Genomic DNA, 6,963 nt, shown 5'->3' on the forward strand with positions numbered 1-6,963 from the left:
GGTGAGGCTGAATCAGAAATAATATAAACTTGTAACATTTACAGGAAGTTAACTATCAATGTGTCAGGGAAAATGTAAAGACTCCACATGCCCTGATTCTAGTTTCCTAAGTCTAAAGCAATCACAGTTTCATGATAGTCGTCTGATATTAGGAGAATATTCAATAGTTTAGATCATCTTCTTCCTCCCTTCCTCACACAAGCTTCCTAAATAAAGCCATTCCAGAAAGAGTGCAACTATTAAAAAGTTGAATAAAGAACGTAGATTATGATCAACAATAGTGCCATGAATTATAAAAAGGAAACATTTAATGAAGAAAATACCTCTTTAAGTTAGGAGTATATACAAAAATAAAATAACGCAGTTTGCTTCCATATCTTAGTAACTGTAAATAATGCTACTATGAGCATTACGATTCATGTATCTTTTCAAGTTAGTGCTTTTTCCCCAAGTTTCATGGTTTTGTTAACACAAACACAATGTTTACCTGAGCTGTCTCTGTGTTTTCTTCACTGCACAGACTGTCACTGCAATTGGTGACTCTGATAGCCAGCTGGGATTCTCTTTCTATAATGGCTTTGCAGTTCTTGGAAGAAATATTGTGAGAAATTGAAACCAAGTTTGTTGTACATCAGCAACACTACAAGTTCTTCAGTGTTGTGGACCAGGAACTTCCAGAATATTCTGAGCATCACGTGTTTATTTTCTTGTTTCTCTCATAAATGATGTCGGACATCAAGATATGACCCATGAATCTCCTGCACACCCTGTTGTTGATGCCTCTGGTTTTCTGGCAGTTCCACAAAATTTTGACATATCAATCTGACTGGTGCCAGATGAACTTCTTGGTCTTCTTTTTGATGATCTTTGGCTTTATGAGAGATCTGATGGTGGCCATGATGCCAAGTAGGAGATGACTGACACTGCATATGGAGGGACTCAAAGGAGTGTAATTGCTGGGTAATTTGGTAGCTCTATTTTTTAGTTTTTCAGAAACTTCCATACTGTTATCTACAGTGGCTACAAACATTTGCATTTCCACCAACAGTGTACAATGTTGCATTTTCTCCACATCTTCTCCAACATTTGTTATTTGTGTTCCTTTTGATGATAGTCATTCTTGTAGGTGTGAGGTGATCTCTTTGTTGTGTTGATTTGCGTTTTCCTGATTATTGGACATGTTGAGCAAATTTTCACCTGCCTGCTGACCATCAGCATATCCTCTTTAGATAAATATTTATTTAGGTCTTCTGCCCATTTTTAAGCAGTTTGGTTTTTGATGTTGAGTTGTATGAGCTGTTTGTATATTTTGGATATTAACCCCTTATCAATCATATCAATTGAAAATATTTTCTCCCATTCAGCAATTTATCTTTATGCTTTGTCAGTGGTTTATTTTGCTGTGCAAAAGCTTTTGAGATTAGCTGGGATCCATTTGTTCATTTGTGTTTTGTTTCTTTTGTTTTAGGAGATAAATTAAAAAATATTGCTATGACTTATGTAAAAGATAGAAGAATATCTACTTCTGCTTCACTGACTATACTAAAGCCTTTGACTGTGTGGAGCACAATAAATAGTGGAAAATTCCTAAAAAGATGAGAATACCAGGCCACCTTACCTGCCTTTGAGAAACTTGTATGCAGAACAAGAAGCAACAGTCAGGACTGGACATGGAACAATAAACTGGTTCAAAATTGGGGAAGTGGTATATCAAGGCAGTATATTATCACCCTGCTTATTTAAATTATATGCATAGTACATCATGCAAAATGCCTGGCTGGATGAAGCACAAGCTGGAATTAAGACTGCCTGGACAAATATCAATAACCTCAGATATGCAGATGACATCACCCTTATGGCAGAAAGTGAAGAAGAACTAAAACTTCTTGATGAATGTGAAAGTGGAGAGTGAGAAAGCTGGCTTAAAACTCAACATTCAAAAAACTAAGATCATGGCATCCTGTCCCATCACTTCATGGCAAATAGATGAGGAAATACTGGAAACAGTGACAGACTATTTTCTTGGGTTCTGAAGTCACTGCAGATGGTGGTTGCATCCATGAAATTAAAAGACACTTGCTCCTTGGAATAAAAACTATGACAAACATAGACAACAGAGACATCACTTTCTCAACAAAGGTCTGTATAGTCAAAGCTATGGCTTTTCCAGTAGTCATGTATAGATGTGAGAGTTGAACCATAAAGAAGGCTGAGTACAGAAGAATTGATGCTTTTGGACTGTGGTGTTGACGAAAACTCTTGAGAGTCCCTTGGACAGCAAAGAGATCAAGTCAGTCAATCTTAAATGAAATCAACTCTGAATATTTATTGCAAGGACTAATATTGAAGCTGAATCTCTAATACTTCAGCCACCTGATATGAAGATCTAATTCAGTTTAAAAGGCCCTGATGCTGGGAATAACTGAGGACAGGAGGAGAGGGGGATGACAGAGAATGAGTTGGTTGGATGGCATCATCGACTCAATAAACATGGATTTGAACAATCTCTGAGAGATAGTGAGGGACAGGGAAGCCTGGTGTCCTGTAGTCCATTGGGTCTCAAAGATTCAGACACAGCTGAGTGACTGAACAGTAACAACAAAAGTGATTGTCAATAAAAAGATCATAAACCATGATCAAGTGGGATTTATCTAAGGGATGCAAGAATTTTTTTCAGTATCCACAAATCAATCCATGTGATACACCACATTGATAAGTTGAAGAATAACAACCACACGATAATCTTAATAGATGCTGGAAAATCTTTTGACAAAATCCAATGTCCACTTATAATTTAAAAATCTCCAGAAAGTGATCATAGAGGGAACATAGTTCAACATAATAAAGGCCAGATATGACAAACCAACAGCTAGTATTATACTCAAAAGTGAACAGCTAAAATAATTTTCTCTAAGATCAGGAACAAGGAAACTATATCCACTCTCACATTTTTATTCAGCATAGCTTTGGAAGTCCTAGCCACAGAAATCAGACAAGAAAATGAAATAAAAGGAATCTAAACTGGAAAGGAAGAAGTAAAACCGTCATTCTTTGCAAATGACACGATACTCTATATAGAAACTTCTAAAAATGCCACCAGAAAACTACTAGAACTCATCAATGAATTTGATAAGGTTGTAGTGTTCAAAATTAATATATAAAAATCTGTGATATTTATATGTTCCAACAGCAAACTATCTGAAAGAAAAATTAAGGAAACAGCCCCAATTAACATCACATCAAAGAGTAAACCATACCTAAGAATAAACTTACCTACGTACGTAAGAAACGTGTACTTGGAAAGCAATGTGAGTGAAAGTCATTTTGTCGTTTCTGACTCTTCGTGACCCCATGGACTATACAGTCCATGGAATTCTCCATGCCAGAATACTGCAGTGGGTAACCATTCCCTTCTCTAGGGGATCTTCCCAACTCAGGGACTTAATCCACGTTTCCCACATTGCAGGCAGAGTTCTACCATCTGAGACACCAGGGAAGCCCAAGAATACTGGAGTGAGTAGCCTATCCCCTCTCCAGAAGATCTTCCCAACCCAGAATTTAACCAGTGTCTCCTGCAATGCAAGCAGATTCTTTCCCAGCTGAACTACCAGGAAAACTGTAAGACAATGATTAAAGAAAGTGAAGATGGCACAACTGGATGGATAAATATACTATGATTGAATTGGAAGACTTAATATTGTTAAAATAATCATACCACTCAAGGTAATCTACAAATTCAATGCAATCCTTATCAAAATACCAATGCCATTTTTTTTAAAGTAGAGCAAATAATTTTTTAAAAGTATGAAAACATAAAAGATCCCAAATCGTCATAACAATCTTAAGAAAAAAGAGTAAAGTTGGAAGAACAAGTCTTCCTAACTTCAAACTATACTTTAAAGCTACAATAATGAAAACAGTATGTTACTAGGACAGAAACAGACACATAGTTCAATAAAACAGAGTAGAGAGCTCAGAACTAAACACACACACCTATGGTCAATTATTCTGTGACAAAGGAGGCAAGGTTATACAACGGAGAAAATAGTCTTTTTAATAAGTGATGCTGGGACATTTGGACAGCTTCATGTAAAAGAATGAAGTTAGAACATTCTCTGATGCCATATACAACAATAAACTCAATATGGATTAAAGATCTAAGTGTAGTACTTGAAACCATAAAACCCCTAGATGAAAACATAGGCAGAATGTTTTTGGTGTCTTTAGACTTAGTGTTTAGAAAAGGCCTCTTTGAAGTGATATCTCAGCTGAGATATGAAAAAAAAAAAAAAGATCCAGGTTTAGTAGCATTGGAAATATAGAGGGGGAGGGTGTTTACTTTTAGGCAGAAGTAAACAGTTAATGATAAGTCCTTCATTAACTCAAATAATAAAACAAGGCTGGTGTGGCTGGATCAGAATGAATTAAAGTGAGAATAATATAAGATTACCTCATGGAGTTGGGCAGATAAAAGATCATAGAGGACTTTGTAAATGAAGGGAAAGTCTTTGAATTTTATTCTACTTCATAGCTAGTCTTTAGAAACAGTTGAACTGGAGAGTGATGTGGATATAGAACAGAGATGGGCATTCTTATTTTAACTGACATTAGACAGTTTTGTGGAGAAGAGTTAAAATGCTGTAAGAAACTCTCATGTGGGAAAGAAGTTTAAAACTCAATACCATTCACAGAATAAAGTTTGAGGTAGACAAATGTGATCAGGACAGAATCCCTCCATACAAGTAACCCTATTTATAACTTAATGTATTAAATCTATTGCCCACACTAAAATACTCATTTGAACATGTTATTTCACTACTTCAGTTTTTTCTTTACTTTGATGATTTTCAAGGTCCATAAAGATCTTTCTGGAGCATGCCATTCTAGCATTTGTTCTCAATCCCTACTCCCTTTTCACTCCAAGTGTACTGGCCTACTTGCAATTTCCTATGTTTTCTTTGAATCTGGTGACCCTTAGCATATCACATCCTTTAAATGAAACAGTTTTCAGTACTCCCGCTCTTAAGTTAGCACAAATAAAAGCCCTTTCTGACCACTACTTTTACCAAGGATGACAGTCACTATAGTTAACAAGTAGTGTGACACAAGCACCAACTAATCAGAGTGGATGATGGCTACTACTGGTTATACAGATCATATTTTTAAAGCTATTAGAATAGAGCATTACACTTGATAAATACTATATCACTATTTACTGTTATGTGAAGAAAAACCAAAAATATTTGGTTGTTATGAGTTTGAGGGCAATTTTATCATAAAATTTTGTTATATTAATATAATATTCATTTTACTATATAAATGAATAACTGAATCATATAAATGTGTCATGACTCTTGTGGGGAGTATGAATGAGTTGACAAGAAAAGTAATCTAACTAGAACTAAAGACCAGTATCAATAGCTAGGAAGTGGGAGTGTGGTATTAGATTATAGAGTTTGAATCGTCAAATGATGAGTTTCTATTTGAAATGCAGACATAAAGGATTACAAGTCATAAGTGGTGCTTGCAAGAGATAAATATGACAGTGGTGTGAAGAGTGGGTTAGAGGGAAAAAATACTTGAAACCGGAAATTTAGTTTGCAGATAGTTGTGGTCTTACAAATCACCCAAGTAATGAAAGCCAGAATAGAGATAAAGGACTAAATCTGATTGCTGTTACAAACCATGCTTCCAGACTAGAGAATGACAACTGAGAAAAGTGAAAAAGTAAATAAGGGTGCAACCAACCAAATAAGATATGCAATTTTTATTTATTTTTTAAATTTTATTTGCTTTCTGTTATCTCACATTAAAAAAAAATAAGTGTGCTCCTACCCACTGATTTTATTTTTGTTGTTTTTTTTGTTGTTTTTTTTTAGTTTTTTATTTTTTAAATTTTAAAATTTTTAATTCTTACATGCGTTCCCAAACATGAACCCCCCTCCCACCTCCCTCCCCATAACATCTCATCATTATTAAAGAGTTAAATACTTAGAAGCCTCACTTCCTTTGCTCAGAGCCAAATAATAGTAGGGAATGAGGCAAAGATTGTGAGGAAAGAGCTGACATCAAAAGAAATCTAAACCATCTAAAGAAAGCTATAAGGTTCATCACTGGAAAGAAGTTTAGTTTCCATACAGGTAAACATGTATGTATGTATGTATGTGTGTGTATATATATATGTGTGTGTGTGTATGTGTGTGTGTGTGTGTGTGTGTATATATATATATATATATATATAGAGTTCAATTATTTTTTTATCACACATATACAAAGCAGTAATGTCTACAAGATACATGCTGTGTTTTATGTTGCATTCTGAAGGCAAGAAGGCGAACCTGATTGTTTCATGAAATATACCATTTTTGGATAAGTACTGTACACTCTTCAGTATGTTAGAAGCCAATCTTTAAAAATGTTATGTGCTGGTTGTAAACCCTAAGTGCCTTGGGTTAATAGCTCCAATCAGGTTTTCAGCTTTATAAGTTGATAGTTTCTTGGGGAAAACAGGTGCTGGAATTTCTCACTGCCAAATGAAATTGTCTGAGCCAGTATATATGCATTGTCTAGATTAGATGTTAGAGAAGACATACACATAACTATATTTGGATTTTCTAAATGAAGCTTAATCAGCCACCAAGCAGGAGAAGTCACCTTAAAATGTTGGGATGTTCAGATAATGCCACCAAATAAATACATAAAATGGTCTATTTGGACAGAGTTAAAAAAGGAGTGAACAAAATTAGTGAACCAATTCTTCAAAATCTGTCAAGGCTAAAGATAGATTGACAAGTGATGATTTCTTTTTTCCCCAAAGTTAACAGCATTTATTTTTTCAGCTTTCTTTAGATTTGAAGTAGCTGAAGTTTAATCTCAATTGCAAATAAATAAAAGGCAACTTGAGGAGGATCTGGTTTCTCCATGAGTTTATCAAATACTAGATGATTACTGTTTATCCCTGTT

General features: G+C 35.0%; 1 pseudogene; it reads right to left on the reverse strand.

Moving 5' to 3' along the window:
- Positions 1 to 454: 454 nt before the first annotated feature.
- LOC101102706 (putative large ribosomal subunit protein eL32') lies at positions 455 to 898 on the reverse strand (annotated as a pseudogene).
- Positions 899 to 6,963: the final 6,065 nt, after the last annotated feature.

Source organism: Ovis aries, chromosome X (genome assembly GCF_016772045.2).
Source record: "Ovis aries strain OAR_USU_Benz2616 breed Rambouillet chromosome X, ARS-UI_Ramb_v3.0, whole genome shotgun sequence".
Taxonomy (NCBI): Eukaryota; Metazoa; Chordata; class Mammalia; order Artiodactyla; family Bovidae; genus Ovis; species Ovis aries.